Raw genomic sequence first — 23,544 nt, forward strand, 5'->3', positions numbered from 1 at the left:
CCTCCGCTGCTGCACATAAAGCCTGCTATATTTCGGGGCTGAGCCCCCCCTTCCTTCCCGCGGCACAGGGGGATCTCATGGACCACTTTGTTGAGCGGTCCCATGCCCGTTCCTCTTCAGTCACCCACCTGTCACAGGGGGACACAGCGGCCGCTGCAGCTAAGATGGTGGCCGCTCCTAACCTGGGATCAGCAGAATACAGTACAGTCACAGTACCCAGCCTCCAAACCCTGCCTCACTAGCTAGCATTGCACAGGCAGTTTTTGCTTGAAGATCGCCTACTCTCATGGCAGCGGTTGATGGCGCTGTTCTTAAAGGGCTAGAACAGCTGCATAAAGATCTCCATGTCCAGGCTCATTGCATTACACAGATGGAAGGTAGGATCTCCTCTGAAGACTAATTATTGGCTGTTTCTGCTGCAGTAGTGATTGTGCGCTGTCTGAACTATGCTGATAAACCGGCCATCCTTCAGAAATTTTGACACACACATGCTTTATCCATAGACTGACACCAACTGCTCTTGTTTGCGGATTACTCGATGGAGGTTATGCACCAACGCAAGTCCTTCTCTGCCATTTGCTCCACTCTTTATCACAAGCAGATAACGTTCACTTTGGCATATCCTGCTATCCTCCATATTCACCCAGCAGATGGAGATAGGTTATCTTTAACCTCGCCATTGGAAGCAGAGCAATATCTTATATCTACCTCCCCATCCCCCCAGGGGAACTTCCATGTCCTTCCAGAACCAGCCGAGTCCTCAGAAACCACCGCATAAACTGGTGCGCTTTGGCCTGGCCGAACTCCGCTGTGTGACCCGCTGACCTGTCTCGCCGGATTCAATGTAATGGTTTTCCTTTTGATATGCTTTCTCAGGGACTGTAATGCTTTATCCTGCATTGACTAATGACTGGTCTTAGTTTGTTTTGATCCTTGCCTTCCCTGTGGCGAATCACTCTACGTGCCTACCACCTTGGGTAGGCGACGAGAGTTTTTAGGTAGGGATACACCAAAATTCAAGTTGCCAAAATGTTTCGGCCGAAAACATCCCTTTCGGCTGTTGGGCAAAATGAAAAAAGCCCCGATACAGGTGTCGAAAAAAGCCCGTCCCTCAGACGCCTGGCCGCCGCTCAGTAGTTCAGTCTCACCTGAGAAACCATTGATCCAGGCGCTGGGCATAGAGATGAGAGAAGGAAAGATGGCCACCACACATCTTTATGCCCTTGGAGGACCGGAGCGATGTTACTTCCGGTTCCGGGTTTTTTTTTATGTGTTTTTTTTTTTGTTTGTTTTTTTTTAAAAAACACTAGATCAATGTTTTTTTTTTTTTTCTTTTGTTTGTTTTTTATCTAATGCTTTACATTGCAGAGGAGAGATGTGGGGTCTTATTGACCCCATCTCTCCATAAAGAGGACCTGTCACTAATTATTTCTATCACAAGGGATGTATGCATTTCTTGTGATAAGAATAAGAGTGATTACAATTTTTTTTTTTTTTTTTTTAAAGAAACCATGCAAAAATAAAAAAAATTATAAATTTTTAAAAAAAAGTTTAAAGTGCCCTCGTCCCCCGGGCTCGCACATAGTGGTGAATGCATACGTAGGCCATGCCCACATGTAAATAGTGTTCAAACCACATGTGAGGTATCGCCACAAACGTCAGAGCAAGAGCACTAATTCTTACACTAGTCCTCCTCTGTAACTTTACACTGCTAACCTGTAGAAATTTCTAAAGTATCACCCATGGAGATTTTTAAGCACTGCAGTTTCACGCCACGGTCGTGCGCAATTTTAAAGCGGAAATGTTGGGTATCTATTTACTCACCGTAACATCCTCTTACATATTTTACAAAACAATTGGGGTATATATTTTTTTTAATCAAAATTTATTGTTTTCCAAAAAATATATATTCATTTTTAAAAACTGCACGTTTCGGTTTCCGGCCAAGTGCATTTTGAATTTTCAGTTTCAGCACCCGAATTTTCATTTCAGTGCAGCACAACTTTTGGGTTTCCCTACCTTTTTTTTTGTCTTCCCCCATACCCCCTCCCCTCCCGGACCTGTCCCCTCCCTTGTGTCCCCCCCCTCCTTGTCCGCCCCTTACCTCCCTTCCCCCTTTCTCCCTTCCTACTCCTCCTGCCCCTCCTCCTCCTCCCCACCCATATACGTTGTTTTCTAGTACAGTAGCGAGTGTAAGTGTGGGGGGTTTGCTAGGTTGCTCCAGATCAGTTCAAATGGTTCAGAGTTTATTGTGCTGCTTTGTTGTCTTTTATTGTTGCATTTCCTCTTGGTGATGTTCATTGTCATGATCAAACTGGACTCGTTGGGGTGTGCCTGGCATGGTTCTGCCTTCTCGAGGGTCTTATTTTATTTCCACACTGCGACAGACATGGCTCCATATGACAGGGATCACTTGAAAGTAATCTCATGGAATGTTAAGGGGCTATGCTCACCGATCAAGCATATGCATGTCCTACGCCATTTAAAGAGTTTGGTTGCAGATGTGGCTCTGTTGCAGGAGACGCATCTCTCTGCAAATGATTTTTCCCATCTTTCAAGACTTTGGGTGGGCCAGGTGTATGGTTCCCCAGCCGTGGGTTGTAAAGCAGGGGTCACTGTACTTTCATAATAATTTACATTACAATGTTTGCTTTGTTAATTCTGATTCCAAGGTTCGCAGACTTACTGTTCATATTACTGTCGCCTCTCGGGACATTGCTATCTCCAATTTATATGCTCCTAACTCTCCAGGGCAAAACTTTTTTTACCAGGGTCTGATTTCATGGGCCTTGCAGATTCCGGAATCCTGTCATATCCTGGGTGGGGACACCCAATGCAGTTATGTACGGTACTGTTGACCGAAACGGGGACTATTCCACACGACGTCCCAGACAACTACCTGAGCCTTCCCCCTCCACTGCTCTAGCACACTCAATCAATATGCTTAACCTTCATGATGTATGGTGTCTCCAACACCCGCCGGATCAAGACTGTGACGGTAGGCCAGACAGAACACACAAGGCAGATGGCAAACACTTAAAGCTTTATTAAAACAGACAACAGTCACTCAATGGGGAGTAGTGCAGAGAGAGAGCCCAAAATACTTTGTAATTCAGCCCGGTGGGCAAAGTTAAATTCTCTACAGCAGTTTGTAATCCAACAGGGAGGTAAGAGGCAGTTCATAAACAGGTCAGATAACACAGGAGAACTTTGTAGTCCAACCCCGGTGGGCAAAGTTAGTCTCTACAGCACTTTGTAATCCAACAGAGAGGTAAGAGGCAGTTCATAAACAGGTCAGATAACACAGGAGAAGCATGCACTCATGCAGAGCTGATGTGATAGTCCCAGATAGAGCTGGCAGTGTCTCAGGCAGAGCTGGTGTGGTAAGCTAAGGCAGAGCTGATGTGGCTTCTGGGGTCCCCCTTCCTCCAATGGGGCTCAGGCAGAGCCTGGGCCACTAGAGTCCAGCCGCAGCTGGACACCTCAGTGGCTGCACAGCAGAATGGCTCTCCAGGAGAGACCAGCACTGACCTCTTAAACCCCCTGAGCAGGATGAGAGGTGGAGGGGGGTCATTAGCAGGATGACCATGAAAGGACTGCCTTAATTGGATTGGCCGAATTAATAATTGGCCGGGCCCCTATACCGTGACAAAGACTATATGCTCTATTCATCCCCACATGACTCCTTTATGCGGCACAGCAGGAATCTGCAGACACGAACGAAGCGTATATAATCAGTCCTAACCTGTTTTGGGAAACTGGAAAGGCATTCCTCACAGGGCGCATAATTTCTTATATCACGCAATTTAAAAGACGGTCCCAACTACTTTATCAACAAGCTAGTGAATCTCTTCGTCGGGCACATATTGTGCTCTCCCTCAACCGCACCTACATGATCAAGCTAAATTGGCAAGCTGCCAAACGGACCTTTTGATTATTGGGCTGAACACCAGGAAGCCGTCAAATCCGCCTTTTCCACCTTTAAATTTTAGATACGGCAATAAGGCGGGAAAGCTGTTAGTTCGAGCCTCGTACTTCTACTCATATCTCTGAAATCCGGTCCCCTAATGCTGTCCTCGGATATTAATGACCTTCTCACATCCTACTACATCTCATTGTATTCAGAGGACCCGATCGACTCTAAAGCTGCTGAGGACTTTCTAGCCTCTAAGTCTGCCTTGGCTCTCCGGATCCCAACTAAGTGTCTTAAACGCTCCTATTACACATGATGACATTCGTGCCACTAGTAATTGTCTATCCTCGGCTAAAGCTCCCAGACCTGACTGTCTTAACGTAGAATTCTATAAATTGACTTTGGAATTCATCCCAGACACTCTGTATCACGTTTATAAGGCAATGTGGGAAGCTGGCCCATATATCCCAGCTGGCTCCCAGGCGCATATAAAACTCATAGCTAAGAAGGGGAAATACCCATTACTCCCAGGATCCTACCAACCTGTCTCTTTGATTAATGTTGATGCTAAAATACTTTAAAAAAATCATGGTGTCCAGACTGGCCCTATTGCTTCCCGACACATTACATCCAGTCCAATCCAGATTTGTACCAGGTCTCTCTGCAACGCTCAACATCCACAAAGTATTGTTAGCCCTGGAAATTGCTAAAGCCCACCCCCAGACTGATCTAGCACTTGTATCTTTAGACGCTGAAAAAGCTTTTGACAACATTAGCTTTACCTGGCTCTTCATGGTTATGAGGAGCTTTGGTATTTTGGGCCCTATCCTGGACTTTTTACGACACATTTACTCTTCGCCTTCGGCTAGATTAGTCACACCTGATTTTTTTCATTAGACATTCCCATGACTAACGGCACCAGGTAGGGTTGCCCACTCTCCCCTCTCATCTTCAACATCGCCCTTGAACCTTTGCCCAGACGGCTTAACTCGGCATCACGTGTTAGTGGTGTCGCGATCGTCGAACATACTCTCCGCTCATCTCTCTTTGAGGACGATATATTGCGGTTCTCTTCAGATCACCCAAAAATTTCCTGCTACTTCAAGTCTTGTGACCTTCTGTAAATGCTCCAGCCTAAGAATCAATTTTGACAAGAGCGAAGTTCTTTCCTTGAACCCAACCACCTCGATGTGCTGGATTCCTTCCTCTCCCTTTAGTATAGTATAGTATAATGTGTATAATGTAGCTAAGTGCTACATTATGTATTTGGGCATTCACATAGGCAGAGAACCATCGTCTCTTTACTACCTAAATTACCCTCCTCTAATCGGTAAGATTGTACAGGAACTGGAATCTTGAACGACTCTTCCTCTTTCACTCTTTGAGAGATGCCATCTTTACAAAATGGTTTCATTTGCGAGCTTACGCTATCCATTTCAAACACTCCCGATTATGTTGAAACATTCCGATGTTCAAGAGATTCATAAGTCTTTACAGGCCTTTCTATGGCGGCGCAAAAAGCCACGCATCACACTGTAAAGGCGAAGTCTCCCAAAAAGTGTCCTGCTCTGTCCTGCCTTTTTCGTCAGTCTTGATTGGATTACTGGGAAATCACATTACTCGAATTACTTCTTCGAAAAGGCCCTGGTGTCTCCGCTACAACTTCCAGCCATTCTGCATTCTAACTTTAAGGCCCTACCTGGATCTCTCCAATTGAATCTCCTGAGCAGAGACAGCATTGGCCTGGAGGGAGATGTGGAAACTTCTTGGCCTACCATTACGGATATCCTCCCACCTTCCTATTCTTGGAAACCATATGTTCACTCCAGCAAGTAAACATGCAGCAGTTACCCACTGGTCTCATAGCAGACTTATTAAACTCACAAACGTTCCTTTCAGCCCTTCTCAATACGAACGACCAAATATTCCCTATCTGGATCTCATATCTTTTACTACCATCAGCTGGTGACTTTCCTCCGGATGTGCTACTCACCAAAACATCCCTTCAAGCGCTTCTTTATAGAAACTACTTTTAAGCCATGGACCCCCATACTGGCCACTGATGAAACTCAAGAGAAAATTCTGTCGGGATAAAGGAAAATCTCTTCACTTGTTCTCTGTGAAACATGGCAGGAAACGTGATTCAAAATCATGCACAGAACTTATCTTTTTTTCAGCGAATCCAGCGGTCACCCCTCGCCCAACATGTTGGTGCAACTACACTTGACCAACCCTGTTTCATCGCCTCTGGGAGTGTGCTAGAGTTTCTGCTTTCTAGGATTGAGTTCTTCATTATATCCATCACTTGTACAACATCTCTCTTGCCAAAGATTCTATACTCTGTCTCAACTATCAAGATTCTGTGATGTTGACAATGCTCTTCCTCAGTGGATACATATGTTTATTGTTCACACAGCCCTCCTGCAATTTTGGATACAGTCAAATCCCCCACAGCTAAAAATGATACAAACATTTACTATACTACCTTGTTTAATCTGGAAAAGCTGGACACCATTACTCAGAATTTGAAGTCTACACGTTGCTTTATCTCTAGATGGTGGCAATTAATGGAACACTCCTTTTCTTCTGCTGAATTAGCTGCCCATATGCAACCTTTTTGATGTATGGTTTAGTATCTCAAAGCTCAACTTACCAGTACGCTGGGTAAACTAAGATTGTCCAACCCCTCCTGTAGCCTCACCCCACAGCTGCCTATGCCCCAATCTCATAATGGAGCCCATGCTCCTCCTTATGATTCTTAGCCCTCACAGCACTCTATTGTGGTTCTTTTTTCTTTTAAGGATAGAAATATTCTTGATCAGGCTTTCGTCACCAAGCTTCTGTTTCTAGGTAATTGCATAACTTTGAGGTTTGGCTTATGTTATTCTGTTGTATGTTGTATCCTTGATATTTAATCTGTCACTATTTTGTCCTTTTTGGTTCCCATTACGATTGTATAGACTCTTGTGCTCATAACTTTGAGAAACGTATTACTGACTTGTGTCAAGATATCTTTTTTTGTACTATTTGTATAAATTCAATAAAAAAAGTTTAAAAAAAATAAATAAAAAAATCAGCTGCTGACAGTGCTTAAACCATTTATAGGAATCACAATATATTTGGTCTTAAGGGATTATAGACCAGGGTTCTCCAAAGTAATGAATTGAGCCATTCATTAATTTACGTTTACAAATTCTGTGTCTCAGCATATATCCAATCTCAAATACAGCATGGGATGTAAAAACGTTCTCCAAAATGACCGTTCCGTAACTTCTGGTTTACTTCTGACGTAGCATCACATATGTTAGGCATAGGCTCCTCTCATTCCCAAAATATATACGATTTCCAATGGCATTATAACATAACCAAAAGCAATAATTTATTATATTGCAGCTTACCAGTTCTTAGATGTGATGTCTGTATTAGTTTCCTTCTTTAGGCTTTCTTCTGTTTGCATCTGGTGATCTAGCCAGCATGTCTGGTGTTTTTCCAAAGCCCAGCTCTCCAGCAGAATGCATCACTTTACATGGATGAGACAATCCAGTTATCATTGGCTGGGGTGATTAAAATTATTAGATTTTATTTAAAACCTTTATCCCAAATGGGGGAAAAAGACTGTTTCTGTAATTGATTATAAAGTATTGGAGTTTGGCTTCAATTTGTTGAAGAATGACAGTGCTGCTGCCGCTGCCTGCTGTGCCTCCTGTGCTCATTCCTCCAGAGTTGTCTCACTAATACGGGAGGTGTTACTAGGCAGATTACCAGGTGCAAACAGACAAAAGCCTAAAAAAAAATTAAGCCAGCCACTATATCTAATTTAATACGTTTTTGGTTTAATACTGCTTTAAAATGTGTACAATGCTATGGTAAACAATTTCCTCTCTCCTCCTCTCTCCTCTATTGGTGGTTCCATCAAGAATCCCATAATAACGCTACTATTACAAAAGCTGCAATACTAACATCTTTAGAATCCTTGTGTAAGTAGATGTACAGACAATGCTCTCCTACCTCTATGGATATCGTACTTTTGTAAAAGTTTATAAAAATTCTCCATATAGTCAAGAACATATTGTCAGATTCTGAAGCCATCCAGTCTCCTAATGACAACTTGTAGTTCAACTACTCTAGCAGCTGCTAGAGTTATTTAAACTCTGATACCGGACCATGCCCAATAAGAACTCAAATTTTTTCATCAGTTGTTTCAGGGAGGATCTTTTAAGTCCTTTCGACCACCAGTGGGATTATGTAGCTCCCAAATCTGCTAAAATGTACTATTTGTAAATCTGCCATGCTACTGCTAAACAGCTGGGCCTGACCCAGCTTGCCTTGTTTGCCTATAGACTGGAACAGCTATCACTTAAGTCCAGGCATCAAAATCTGATATTGACCTATTACTCTTTTTTCCTACACTTTACAAATCAGAGACTTAATTTACCAAAATTCAGTGGCAGGTTGATATCTTTTTGCCTCAACTGGGATGCTTGGCAGGATATCCTGGGTTCTTACATCACTTCCAAGAATAAATTAAGCTAAAATACCTGTATTGTGTTTATTTATATATCAGAATATTCAAAATGGACTGGTTACCTATCCTTGTGTGTCTCAAATGTCACCTACAATATGGCATGTTCATTCCTATGGTCTGCGACTGCCCTAAGGCAAGACCTTTATGGTTTCCATATTTACTATTGAACTTTTTTTACATTGCCAAGCATCTGCAATCCTGCCTCGTACCTGTCAGGATACTTTGAGGGTGCTCAACTTTCCAAGTCACTATTTTTGGTCTACTGTTTAAGCCAAAAAAAGTTATTAACTGGAAATCTCCAGATCCCTAAGCAGTTAGATGCAATAATAAACAAGTGTTTCCATTGTTTAAAATGACATATAGTACATGGCAAGAGGATGCCTAAATAAATTTGAAAAGCTCTGGTCCTCTTGACTGAGTACAAGGAATACAATTGCATTAACAATTAACTACATTCCGATCTTCTTGTTAGACTTAATCCTATCTATATGTTCAGAGGCACTCACAGCATGTGCTACAAGGCTAGTATTCTGGAGTTAACCAGCGTATATGCAGGATGCAAGTCCTGACTTTGGTTTGATATTTCAATGCTGCATGTTGTGTTCTTTACAGAGCACCCATTATTTCTATATTCTCCCTTCTTTTATATGGCTCTTAATGTACCAAACCTGTATGCTTCCATCTTATCTATTTATCTTCATACTGTATTGACAGGAAATATGTTGTGTTAAGTTATTTTTCGTACTGCAAACTAATAGGATATACCATTAATAAAAAACAAAAAAAAAGCATTGAGACATGTTTGCTTCTGTGGTCTACATGCCACATGCTCTGATCATGTGACCCACATTTTATCTCACTATTCATAGCCCAGAGATAAGGTAGATGGAGTATGGTACCTGCATTAATAATGCAAGTGTGCCAGTTGCGTAAATATTAGATTTTTGCCAGCAGCATAATGTCTGCAAAATGTTTGTTTATTTTTATACCGATGCAGCCCCTAGAAAGAAATCTAAGAGCAGTTGCTACCTGGTTCTTGGAAGTTGTCAACATAGCCTGACGAACAGGTGTTTGCATAATAAAATATGTTAAATCACATATTTAAAGAACTGGAAATGTCAGTGATCACTCGTGTGACTAAAAATGGTACTTTTCAGCAATTAATAATTTTGACATTATCCAAATAAAAAAAAAACTGTTCTATTCATAGACATTTTAAGTTTGCAACACAGGAGAAAAAAAAGGAAGACAAGGCCTTGTGGTGTACACTTCCTTGAGTAGATGTTAAAACTGTAGTTTGTGTTTTTTTTTTTTTTTTTTTTTTGAGGATTTTTTTTGTAGACAGACATAAGCTGGCCATGGATGGGTTTGAATTCGGTTGGTTCAGCCAGGACTGGCCGAATTTTGATCCATCTATGGCCAAACCTCTTCCAGAGAACTTCTTTCAAGCTGGCTTGTTGGAAAATATTCCTTCAATCAGGAAGTGTTGATCAGTAGACTGACGGTGGAGGAGTCCCTGCTGTCAGAATACAATAACAGCTGGGAGGATTCCTCTATCCACCTCACTTGTGTGGATGGGGGTATCTGTTCAGTTTTTTTTTTTTTTTTTCCTCCAGCAATCCGCTGGCTGAAAGAATAAAATTGATCCATGTATGGCCAGCTGTAGTGCAGCGATGCACAGTAACCCACGACAAATGCTCAGATAGCTGAAAGACAAATGAAGGCAGATTTTAGATAAGCTTCTATAGGTTTTTTGCTCTTTGCACTTTGCTTAATTAACTTGACTTGCTTATCAGCTTGTATTTCTATTTCTATTTTGTATTACAAGTCTTTATGAAGCTCTCACACAAACCTGAATTCATTTTGTTTTATGATGCAGAAGGAGAAAATGAGACTGATAATACAGCAGGAACAAAGCAATTCTATGCAAGGTTAGGCCAAGCCCCATGCTCAGATTCTTGCTTTTTCAAAGTATATGTAAACCCCTTACCTTGTAAAACAACCCATTCAGTTTAAAATAGAAATGAAAGTCCAGATCACTGTTCCCAGCTGTATTCCTGTAATTATGTCCCGCTGTTCAACACAATGCGAACGGACCTTACCAATTGGGATCAGGCCTCATTTTCCTGGATAAGCCGTGTAAATATATTGAAAATGAATATCCTGTCTAGAATTCTCTCTATTTCTAGTGGTACCTATTTTTCGCCCAGGTCTTTCTTCTCAAGCCTCAATAGCCTTTTCATACTCTTTTTGTCTGGAATAGGCTCTGCCCTCGTCTGGAATTTCATATTTTGAAGTGCCCTAAATGAGTGGGTGGTTTGGGCATCCCAACCATTTGCCACTATTATGAAGCCATGTCACTACAGAGGATATTAGAGTGACATCATGTTAAAGATCAACTCTGGATCCCTCTGGAGAAGGTTTTGGCCAGCTGTAACTTATTTCATGCTCCATGGTTACCCCACTCATTCAGGGGGCTTTCTGCTTCCACCTGTCCCACCACCAATGCGTTATATCTATGAGATGTGTTAAACAGACCAGGGAGATTGTCATCCCTGCTTTCCCCCCTCGTCCTTTTACGGGCTTCCCTTTGAACCTGTAGAACACTTCTCCTTCAAGTCATGGGCAGTGGAGGGAGAGGTGGGATGTGGTAGGTTTGTGGAGGAATATGGTTCACTTTCACTGGACATGCTACTAGAGCAGTGTACGTGCTTCCTAATGGATATTTGGTGATTTATAGACCGCTCTACACTTTCGATTATAGCTTGTCCGCCAAAATTCACCCAACTTCTACCTTTTGTGCAGTTTGTACAATACTGAAAGAGAATAAAGGACTGGGGTATTCCCCATGCAAAGTTTCTCAGGCTGGGGAACCAGCTGGCAAACCTTTGTACATACAGGCATGGGAGAGAGACTTCCAGTATCACTTTTTAGAAACTGCTTGACCAACTGTAACGCTTAACCTATATCAGTTCGGTTGATACAGAGATGCAAGAAAAAAGCTTTAAACTGCTCACTCACTGGTATCGAGTCCCCTCTAAACTTGCTAAGATTTACCCCTCCCTGTCCAGCCTATGCTCGAAAGATTGTGGCCAGCATAGTGCCTGTCTCCATATTTGGTGGGAGTGCTCTAAGCTGCGTCCCTCTTTGGCAAGACATTAGAGCTCAAATTAAACTGATCCTTGACATTTATGTTCCTGATTCCCCTCCTTTTCATACAAATACATGGTATAGCAGGCACATATCAGGAATATGAAATGTTGGGTTTACATATTCTTTATTGGCAACCCTGCATTTTTTTTTATGTGTTCCATGGTAAATAGAAAAAAAACCATACAATCTATAATGCACAAATGGCTTTTTGGAAAAAAGATTCTTTTAAAGTCATTAAAACATAACCCTGGGTATTGTTTCCCAGATGTTTAAATATGTAAGTGTGTTAATTATGATTTTAGCATATACGCTTGTCAAGTCTAAATAACATAACATTAGCTGAAGCTTAAATGGTTTATATTAAGCACAGGGACACACACTCACTCACTCTCTCACCAACAAATAAAAGCAGTACTGTTCCCAGTGATTTATAGAGCACCATTAATTGGAGTCGTACTTTTTCACTGTGTCTCTAATAAGTATTTCATGTACAGGACCTATATACTGACTGAAGCAAAACTGTAGCTGATAACAGCTGGCAGTGACTCCAGGCTGGAGTGCCACCTGCCTGCTGTGACATTTACCATTTGCTTTGCTAAGGCTCTTTCATTTGTGTGCATTTATAGGTGTAGGTTTTGTATCCTCCCAAAAGATAAATAAGGGAGGAGGAAAATAAGTGCTTTCCTTTTGCCAGATGCAGCAGTGAATCAAGGATGGAGATCCGGAATCATCAGACAAATGTTATTCTGCTGAAATAACTGGGTATCATTTAGGTTTTTGCATTGTAAAATGCATGTACTTTTAGGTTTTAATATTAAAAAAAAAAGCTAGGACTTAAGTTACTTGCCACTAGTTGCCCCACCCAACCCCCTACCCTGCCTTGCCCCTAACACGCCCTCATGTTTTATGTAGAATAAAGGGAGGAAAAAGGGGAGGAAGGGAGGGAAAGGGAGGGAGGGAAGGAAAGAAAGGAGGGGTGGAAGGATGGCCCCCGACTCAAATAAGAAAGGAGGGGTGGAAGGATGGCCCCCGACTCAAATAAGTCAGAAGTATCACAGAGCTGCTGGCTACTCTGTATACAGTGTGTGTATATGTATGTACGTACACACACACGATATGAAAAGTCTACACACCCCTGTTATAATGTCGAGTTTCTGTGCTGCAAAAAAATGAGATAAATAATTTCAGAACGTTTTCTACCTTTTAATGTAACTTATAAACTGTACAACTCAGTTGAACAACAAACTGAAATCATTTTTTTTTTTTTTTTGTAATCTTTATTAACATTTTCTGATGACATAGAATAAACAATAAGTCAGCAAATATATCACAATCGGGCAAGGAAGCAGTAATAAACCATATAACAACATAGGCAGACAAATACCTTGGCCAAAATCACACATAAGCAGAATAGCTATGACAATTAGTAGTTCCAATATTTCAAGCAAATAAATGAAAAAAAAAAGAACAAAACAGAAGAAGCTAAGGGAAAAAAAATCACCCCAACCCCATAACACATCCAGTGAATCAGAGCTGTAGAAGTAGTATTATCTAAACAGTAACACAAGGTACCCAGGTGTACATATGAACATGGTCTGGGAGCACAAAATATCAGTTACCCGAAAAGACTCATGCATCCGGTATCTCCGAGGAATAGTACCTCCACCCCTGCCAGATATATTTAAATTTCTCCCCTTGACCCCTAACCAGGTGGACCCAACGCTCTGTATCCATGATTCTATCCACTTCCTGTTTCCAATCGTGGGGCACTCAGATATTTTTTCCAGAACCTAGGGATCAAAGATCTAGCCGCATTCAGGAGATGAGGCGTACCACTACGCTTATAGGCCTCCATGGCAATTGAAGTCACATGAAAAAGTAAACAAAGGGGAGATTGCTCCATTGGGCTCAATGTCAATTTCTGAATCCATGGGAAAATTGCATCCCAAAATGGTGCAATTTTGGGGCAGGTCCACCAGAGATGAACAAAGGTACCCTGGTGACCACATCCTCTCCAGCAGCTAGCATCGGCAGTAGGGAAGATTTGAGCTGGACGGGGTTCTATACCATAGAGTAAGAAATTTTATAAGAGGACTCCTGAACACGGGAGCTAATAGAGGAGGTACAGTTGCAAGAAAAAGTATGTGAACCCCTTGGGATAACGTGGAGTTTTGCATGAATTGGGCATAAAATGTGCACTGAACGTCATCTAAGTCACAACAATAGAAGAACACAGTCTGCTGAACATAATACTACACAAACATTAGATGTTGCCATGGTTTAATTGCACATAACATGTAAACATTCAGAGTGCAGGGAGGAAAAAGTATGTGAACCTTTGGACTTAATAATTGGTTGACCCTCCTTTGGCAGCAATAACCTCAACCAAACGTTTCCTGTAGTTGCAGATCAGACCTGCACAACAATCTGGAGTAATTTTGGACCACTCCTCTTCACAAAACTGTTTCAGTGTAGCAATATTTTTGGGATGTCTGGTGTGAATCGCTCTCTTAAGGTCATGCCACAGCATTTCAATCGGGTTGAGGTCAGGACTCTGACTGGGCCACTCCAGAAGGCGTATTCTGTGCTGTTGCAGCCATTGTTTTGTTGAATTACTTGTATGCTTTGGGTCATTGTCCTGTTGCATCACCCATCCTCTGTGGAGCTTCAGTTGGTGGACAGATGGTCGTACGTTTTCCTGCAAAATGTCTTGATAAACTCTGGAATTCATTTTCCCATCAATGACAACAATCCGTCCAGGCCCTGAGGCAGCAAAGCAGCCCCAAACCATGATGCTCCCTCCGCCATGTTTTACAGTGGGGGTGAGGTTTTGATGTTGCTGTGCTGTGCCTTTTTTTCTCCACACATAGTGTTGTGTGTTCTTCCCAAACAACTCAATCTTGGTTTCATCTGTCCACAGTATATTTTGCCAGTAGTGCTGTGGAACATCCAGGTGCTCTTTTGTAAACTTCAAACGTGCTGCAATATTCTTTTTGGACAGCAATGGCTTCCTCCGTGGTGTCCTCCCATGTACTCCATTCTTGTTTAATGTTTTCCTTATTGTAGATGTGTCAACAAAAATGTTAGCATGTGCCAGAGATTTCTGTAGGTCTTTAGCTGACACTCTGGGATTCTTCTTTATCTCATGCAGCATTCTGCGCTGTGCTCTTGCAGTCATTTTTACAGGACGACTACGCCTAGGGAGAGTAGCAACAGTGCTAAACTTTCTCCATTTGTAGACAGTCTGTCTTACCGTGGACACATGAACATCAAGGCTTTTGGAGATACTTTTGTAACCCTTTCCAGCTTCATGCAAGTCAACAATTCTTGATCGTAGGTCTTCTGAGAGCTCTTTTCTGCAAGGCTTGGTTCACATCAGACAGTGCTTCTTGAAACCAGTAAACCCAAAACAAGGTGTGTGGTTTTTTAAGGGCAGGACAGCTGTCAGCAACACATCCAATATCATCACACTGATTGGAGTCAAGGTTGGCTCACTCCTGGCTCCAATTAGCTCTGGGAGAAGTCATTAAGCTAGGGCCTCACATACGTTTTCCTCCCTGCACTGTGAATGCTTACATGTTATGTGCAATTAAACCATGGCAACAGCTAATGTTTGTGTAGTATTATGTTCAGCAGACTGTGTTCTTCTATTGTTGTGACTTAGATGACGTTCAGAGCACATTTTATGCCCAATTCATGCAAAACTCCACGTAATCCCAAGGGGTTCACATACTTTTTCTTGCAACTGTATGTGTCATTTTAATCCTGTGGATTTGCTGGGGGATAAAATCAAGGCCTAGTTCCTTCTCTCATTCCGTTAAGTAATATGGAGCCGATATAGAGTGTGCACTCAGCACCAGTTTATACATTTGAGATAGTAGTTGCTTAGAGCTGGGGAATGCGGTACACATACGCTCGTATGATGTAAGGGTCTGTCTAGGACGTAGCCTAGGGAGCAAAGTCCTAAAAAAAAAAAAGTCATTCAATTGGTGATGTCGCCATGCAGCAAAAGTAAAAGTCCCATATCTAGAGAGCAACATAGGGATGGATAGGAGAGTGTCCATAGGAGAAAACTTGGCACAGGAAAAACCCTGTCTACACCCCAAGAATGAAAGAATATAATGTCCTCCCCCAGGGGAAAGTTCCTAACCCGCCATTGATTTCTCTAAGGCGACCCATTGATTCGTCGGGGTATCATGTTGCCAGTTAAGAATGCGTACTAAGGCCATGGCTTTATAATATAGCCACATCGGAAAGACCCACCCCGCCTTCCAGTTTGTGTCTACACAAAATGTCATACGTCAATCTAGGGTGTTTATCATGCCAAATAAGTCAAAAAATCTCTGCGAAGCCACTTAAAGGATTGAGGCAATGAAATGGGTATGGTATACAAAAAGTATAAAATCCGTGGTAAAATTGTCATTTTTTTAAAACACCCTACCAAACCAAGTCAAGGGGGTCTGCCACTGCTGTAGGTCTTGCAGGATGCTAGTCAATAGTTTTACCATAATTAAGGTCCTATAAAAGCTGCATGTTAGGTGAAATCTGGGTCCCCAGGTAAAGTAAAGAGTACGTCCGCCATGCAAAAGAAAAGGCTTGTTGTAGTGACTTAGCCAAAGGGAGGGAATGCATCGGAAGAAGAACCGATTTAGTTTATTTTAAAATTAGACACAGCACCAAACTGTTGAAGCTCCGCCATGAGAACCGGAACAGAGATGTGGGGTCTTGATAGATAGAAGAGACTGTCATCCGCATAAGCCGACAATTTATGCTCTGTAGACCCAATACGAAACCCTGCAAGTTGGGCATGAACTCTCTGCAGGAAAGGTTCCAAAACTAAAGCGAACAGTAAAGGGGACAAAAGGCAGCCATGCCTAGTCCCATTATGAATATCAAAACGGGCAGATAACACTCTATTCACCTTCACAAGGGCACTAGGAGTGATATAAAGCTAAAATCCAGCCCAACATGTGTTCCCCCAGACCAAGACCCCACAACTCCTCCGTCCTATTGGCCCAGTTCATCGGATCAAACGACTTCTCGGCGTTCATGGAAAGTACTACACAAGGCACATGATCAGGGCCATGTTGGGCCCAATGCAATATATGCAAAGCCCGAATAGTATTGTCTCTGGCCTTACTGCCCACTATGAAACCAGTCTGATCCAGGTGAACTAGGTGTGCAACAGGGTCCTCTAAGCGCGTAGCGAGGATCTTGGCCAATAGCTTAGTGTTAGTAACTATAATCTTTGTCCCGTGGGTGCATTGCCCTCCAGCTGTCCACCAGGTGAAGATCACGCAGGAGTCGTTTAATGAGCCTCTGCGCACGAAAGGATAAAGAAGCTCTGCCGGAAGACGCATCCAAGCAAGGGACCAAGGAAACATTAAAATCAACCCCCAGAATCACCATACCTTCTCTAAAATCTTTCAGTTTTTTTAGGGTAGCAGACAAAAAGTCAACAGTGCGGGCATTTGGAACATAGAGTGCCGCAAAAGTGTACGTATGACCATGTAAGGAACCCTTCAAAAATATGAAATGACCCTCAGGGTCAATCAGTTGAGACAAAAGAGAGAATGGACAGGTTCTCCGAATGGCAATCGAAACCCCCATGGCATTGGCTATAAAAGTCGTATGGGGCATATGCGGGATAGAGTTGACAGTGAAGTAAGTCTCCTGTAAAAAAAAAAAAAACATCCGGGGACAGATGCCGCAATTTCTGCCAAAGGCATCCCCTCTTTTGAGGCGAGCATAGCCCCCGAACATTATAGGGCAAGATATTTAGAGTGTTCAACTTACTGGCCATAGGTACAGTATCACAGAAGGAGCATATTCAGACCAGCAACATACACTGAATCTCTCATTCGACCAAATGAAGTACACTGGGTAAATATAATGAAACAGAAAAATTTAGTCCCTACAATCACCTGGATGGAAGTCAACACAAACCAAGAAAAGAAACAAAAAAAAAATAGAACGGAAGAAGGATGTAACTCAATCCACATATGAAAAAGCGGATCGTCTAATGCGATGACCTCCGTGGGGAGGAGAAAAAAGGCCTTTCCCCAGAGGAGCCACCTCAACTGCAAAAACGCAGAATACAAGTCCTCCACTAGAGGACTGGCCTAAGGTGTGGGATGTGACTAAGAACACAGCAGGGGTGTCGCCCTGCCACCATTGAACAGATCTAAAAGAACAAAACCGTATAAAAAAACAGTATAAACAGCATGAACAGCAGCATTGTAAAAACAGCAGTATGATAAAAAGAAGGGAAAAAAACAAAAGCACATATGTTCACACATGCACACAAACCTATATATATATGTCCTGACATACTCAACAGAAGCCCCAAAGGCAGTATGAGGAAACTTAGTGCAAACTTTAAGGCAGATATGTTCAATCAAACAAAACAAAAAAAATCATAATAAATCAATCTGGACGGGAGGAGGCCAAGTCTGGACCCCTGTGACCCATGCGATTTCTTTTGTGGGACCCTGAAGAGGCCTGTTGCCTGCGATCCTGGTGTCGCGGAAGCGAGCTGGAACTGTGTAACCGCCAATCTGGAAAATCAGCCAATTGAAGATCCAATGTAGAGAGGAAGCGTGACAGGTCATCCTTAGTACACAGTGTTGCAGTCTTTCCATTTCAGGATGCAATCAGACGAAAAGGAAACCCCCCCCCCCCCCCCCACGATAAGGCACCTGGGCTGCACGTAGAACATCAAGTAGGGGGTGAACAGCGCACCTTTGCATGAGGGTCTGCCTGGACAAATCCGGAAAGAGTGCTATAGCAGCCCCATCAAAATCGATATGGGGGAGAGAGCTTTCATAATCGCTTCTTTCACGGAATATCTGTGTAATTTTCAAATAATGTCCCGTGGGTTGTCAGCAGCTTGAGAGACAGGCAAAAGGGCTCTATGGACCCTATCCAATTCAATTGTTTCAGGGGCAGAGTCACCCAAAATCTGGCGAAACAGGCCCTGTACAGTAGGGAGGAGGTCTGGTGTGCGAGTAACTTCAGGCAATCCGCGAATGCGAATATGGTCTCCTGTCCCTGTTTTCTTTATCATCCAGCTGGTCAAGTAAATTATTAAACACATCTTTATGATGGAGAACAGTCTCCTGTAAGATAGAAATGGTTTATAAAACCTCATCATGGGTGGTCTCCATGGCCTCCACTCTATTTCCCAGTGCCACAGTGTCTTCTCTAATCCCCTCAATGGCCTGTTTGCATGAGAGCTCCACAGCAATATTAAGTTGTATGTCTGCTTTAGTGGGGAGAGCTCTGATATGTTCCCTAATGTCCCACTCGCCCTCAACAGCACCCAACTCCATCAGAGGGGAAGACCCAGCAACCGATCTGGATGGGGACGAGGGACTAGTGCACAGTACTTGTGAGGAGGGCGATGGTGCAGGAGAGCCGCTGCTGCCATCAGGAGAGGAACGCAGGGCGGCCTCGTGGTCGGGCGCTATCTTGGCCACGGTCCCGGAGCCGGCCAGGTGCGGTGTAAAAAAGGTTTGAAGCCTGCTTGCCTGCGATCCGCCACCTCCGGGTGGGTGGGAGGAGGTGCGGGGGTGTGTGTGTGTGTGTGTGTGTGTGTGTGTGTGTGTGTGTGTGTGTGTATATGTATGTATGTATGTATGTATATGTAGGTATGTATGTGTATATATTACATACATACACTCACTGGCTACTTTATTAGGTACACCTGTTTAATTGCGTGGTAACACAAAGTGCTAATCAGCCAATCAAATGGCAGCAGCTCGCTGTATTTAGTCATTTAGATGTTGTGAAGACGACTTGCAGAAGTTCAAACCGAGCATCAGAATGAGGAAGGAAGGGAATTTAGGTGACTTTAAACATGGCATGGTTGTTGGTGCCAGGCGGGCTGGTCTGAGTATTTCAAAAACTGCTTATCTATTGGGATTTTCATGCACAACCATCTCTAGGGAAATGAAGACTCTCCAGACTATGCAACTTTTTCCAGTCCTCTTTTGTCCAATTTTGGTAAGCCTGTGCGGATTGTAGCCTTCATTTCCTGTTCTTAGCTGACAGGAGTGGCATCCAGTGTGGTCTTCTGCTGCTGTAGCCCATCTGCTTCAAGTTTCGACATGTTCAATCAGAGATGGTAATTTGCATACCTTGGTTGTAATAAGTGGTTATTTGAATTGCAGTTGCCTTTCTATCATCTCAAACCAGTCTGCTCATTCTCCTCTGAGAGCAATCAGTTTTTTTTTGTTTTTTTTTTTTTTCTCACAACTGCTGTTTACTGGATATTTTCTCTTTTTCAGACCAGTCTTTGTAAACAGAGATGGTTGTGCATGAAAATCCCAGTAGATCAGCCCGCCTGGCACCAGCAACCATTCCACATTCAAAGTAATTTAAATCCCCTTTCTTCCCCATTCGGATGCTCGCTTCAAACTTTAGCAAGTCCTCTTCACCACATCTAGATGCCCAAATGCATTGAGTTGCTGTCATTTGATTAGCTGATTTAGCAATTTGTGTTTATCAAGCAATTGAACAGGTGTACCTAATGGCCGATATGTATATAATATAATTATTACACACACACACACACACACACACACACACACTGTATGTATATAAATATATAATCTAGACTAGTGCATTTCTGCAAAAAGCACTAAAAAATGTGTGAACCAGGCCTTACCAGGTTGATCTGTAATGGTAATAGCTATATTCAGTATGGCCTGGTTCACACAATGAGTTTTTTTTGTTTTTTTTGTGCTTTTTGCAGAAACACAGTCTACTTAAAGCATTAGTAAACTACAAGAAAGAAAAGGGGGTAAAAAAAGTCCCCTGCAAGGATAAGGCATACTGTGCTAGTGTGTATCGCATACTAGCACATTATGAAGGACTTGCCTTTTAAACGAAGCATTCCAGTGGTGCGCTGTCACGGCTGCATAGGCTTCCATTGTCACCCAGTCCTTCTTCCCGTTTCACAATCTCTAGCTGTCTGACAAGCTGGGCCGTGATGACATCACTTCCACGCATGAGCGTTGGAGTCCTGAGCCACGGCACACAGCTTTGAAGGAAAGGCCCGGGTATGCCGTTCCTTCAGAGCACATATGCTGCCTTTAGAAAAGAGAGAATATCTCCTAAACGGTGCACATTTTGGAGATATTCATTTTACTTACAGGTAAGCTTTATTATAAGCTTACCTGTAGGTAAAATTTTAAAAAGTTTACTATTACTTTAACATAGTTTCCTATGGGCCATGTTCACATATATGCTTTTTTGAGCTGCTGCATTCTTGGAAAGGGTCAGGGACCTTTTTTAAATGCAAAAGTAAGCATTTTTGCTACAATAGAGTTCAATGGAGAAGCTGCTGAAACGCACATAGTGCGTTCTTGCCACATTTTGCATTTTTACTTCTGCCCAGCAACAAAAAAATTCCCCTTTTTAACAAAAAATGAATAAACAAAAAAAAAATGCACTGCAAAATGGACAAAAAGCACAATGCATTGGTGTGAACAAGGCCTTTGTCACTCACATAAAAATTAAGACAGGCACAGTTACTCTTGCTCCAAGATGTGTGGTTGCCAAAAGCAAACCATGAACTGCCAACCAGGATCAACAGATGTTTACAAAATGGTACTAGAAAAATAGTCTGATTTTACCGGTATGGACAACCTACATCACAAATGTCATTTTTATAGTTTGACCATAGTTCTACTTTAAAGTACTTATTGACTTTTAAGGACTCGTACACTGCAGCTCCTAAACTGACGTTCAGGAGTTGTTCAGCATTTTTTTCAGCAGCCCCTGAACTCTCCCTAATGTTTTCCCATGTGTCCATGTACACTGTCGTTTACAGGCAGTTGAGTTCACAGTTGTTTTTTTGAACGCACAAAACTTTCAGGAGTAGATTTTACCGGAATTCCAAACGCTTGTATATGCGGTTAACCGCGTTTATAAGCATTTGCATTTAGAAGCGTTTTTTAACTGTTCCATGTCCAGATGCTGTCCAGAGCCTTTTTTCATCATCAGAAATGCATGCAAAGAGTTTTCCATGTATTCAAATGGACCCGGTACACCAGCGCTCCAGGTTTCTTGTGAAGGAAAAAATAGTAGAACGTGCTGCATTATGCTCATGATGGGATCCATAGTGAATACAACCAGAAAAGACAGGTAATCTCAACACATACTGCTCTCTCTGCTTCTCTCAAAATGTCTGAAATAGTTAAATTTTTACTATTTTTCAGTGCATTCTGGGCATTTAGGAAGGTCTCCTGAGGTTATCTTTTAAAAACGCTTCTAAACGCAAACGCACATAAACACGGTATGCAAATGCGGCTAAACTGACTTTTTTTAACCTAAGTTTTCCAGCAGTCAGTTTCCATCGTTCAGAAGAGTTTTCCAAATGCCCCGTGTGCATGAGCCCTAAAACCTCCAAGCATGTGAGAGCAAATGGTAGGTTCTTTAGTGCTTTAGTGCTTGTAGCAGTGGTCTCCAAACTATGGCCCAGATGCGGCCCTTTGCTTGACTCTGTCTGGCCCTTGGGACACTATTCCTCCAACTGACACCAGTGATGAGGCACCATTCCTCCCACTGACACCATTAATGGGGCACTATTCTTCCCACTGACACCATCAATGTGGCACTATTCCTCCTGCTCAGACCAATGATGGGGCACTACTCCTCCCACTGACATCGGCAATGAGGCACTATTCCTCCCATTGATGCCAACCATGGGGCACTATTCAACACAATGATGGGGCATTGTTTACGCTAAATGATGCCTCTAAATCTGAAGGACAGTAAACTGGCCCTTTGTTTAAAAGATTTGGAGACCCCTGGCTTGTAGTGGGATGTCATTAAATAAAAAACTTAGTAAAAACACTAAGGGGTCCATTTGAAAAGCAATGATATGGCTACAAAAGCAATGCAATGACTACAACATGGTAAAATAAACTACAACAAATCTACAATGAAGGAAATAAGTATTTGATCCCCTGCTGCTTTTGAATGTTTGCCCACTCACAAAGAAATGATCAGTCTAAAAATCGAATGGTAGGTGTATTGTAATACTGAGAGACAGAATAGCAACAAAAAAATCTAAAGAAATGCATGTCTAATAAATTATGCACTGATTTGCATGTTCATGAGGGAAATAAGTATTTGATCCCCTATCATTCAGCAGGATTTCTGGCTACCAGGTGTCTTTCATACAGGTAACAGGCTGAGATTAGAAGCAGTCTCTTAAAGGAAGTGCTGCTAATCTCATTTTGTTACCTGTATAAAAGACACCTGTCCACAGGAGCAATCAAACAATCAGATTCCAAACTCTCCACCATGCAAAGACCAAAGAGCTGTCCAAGGATGTCAGGGACAAGATTGTAGACCTACACAAGGCTGGACTGGGCTACCAAACTATCACCAAGCAGCTTGGTAACAGTTGGTGCAATCATTTGCAAATAGAAGAAACACAAAACTGTCAGTATCCTTCGATCTGGTACATTCCTGACCTTTTCTTTTTGAGAATGTCAGTTCTCAGGCTGATGTTTTGGCTTCAATGCTTTAGGAGTTGCTGACATTGAACTAGTATAAAGATAAGACACTTTGACACTCCTCTATCTTGTTCTTGCCCCTGACTTTGATGCAACACGTAGGGTGGAGCTGTGGATGATGTCCTCATGCCAGACTATCCAGGGGCTTGTAGCAGTGCATGTTTGAGATTCTCCAGCAGCTATATATTTTCTATTATAGGCATTTTTAAATGTGAATGGGATGGTGGTGGGGGTTCACAAGTTTCTGAATAAAGTTTGCATACAGAATATGCTATGGTAGGTTTTATTCTTGAGTGATTGAGGAGGAAGCAAGGAGGTAAAAAGAAAAGAACCTGGGAAAAGGGTGTTTGACCCTAGTTCTATAACATAAGGTTCATCCTAAAAAGTGAGCAGGTCTCCAGTTTGAGGTAGAGGCACAATATTGT

General features: G+C 42.4%; 1 protein-coding gene across 2 annotated transcripts in view; it reads left to right on the forward strand.

The window, feature by feature from the left end:
• The first annotated feature begins 825 nt into the window (after positions 1-825).
• LOC149461289 (sarcoplasmic/endoplasmic reticulum calcium ATPase 3) overlaps positions 826-23,544 on the forward strand; it is a 232,616-nt gene continuing 209,897 nt past the window's right edge. For both annotated transcript variants that reach the window (XM_089678488.1, XM_089678489.1), the window contains exon 1: positions 826-844. The gene's annotated coding sequence lies outside the window, so the exon portion shown is untranslated. The remainder of the gene's footprint in view (positions 845-23,544) is intronic.

Source organism: Staurois parvus, unplaced genomic scaffold, assembly GCF_062004578.1.
Source record: "Staurois parvus isolate SC_StPar_1 unplaced genomic scaffold, SC_StPar_1.0 ptg000206l, whole genome shotgun sequence".
NCBI lineage: Eukaryota > Metazoa > Chordata > Amphibia > Anura > Ranidae > Staurois > Staurois parvus.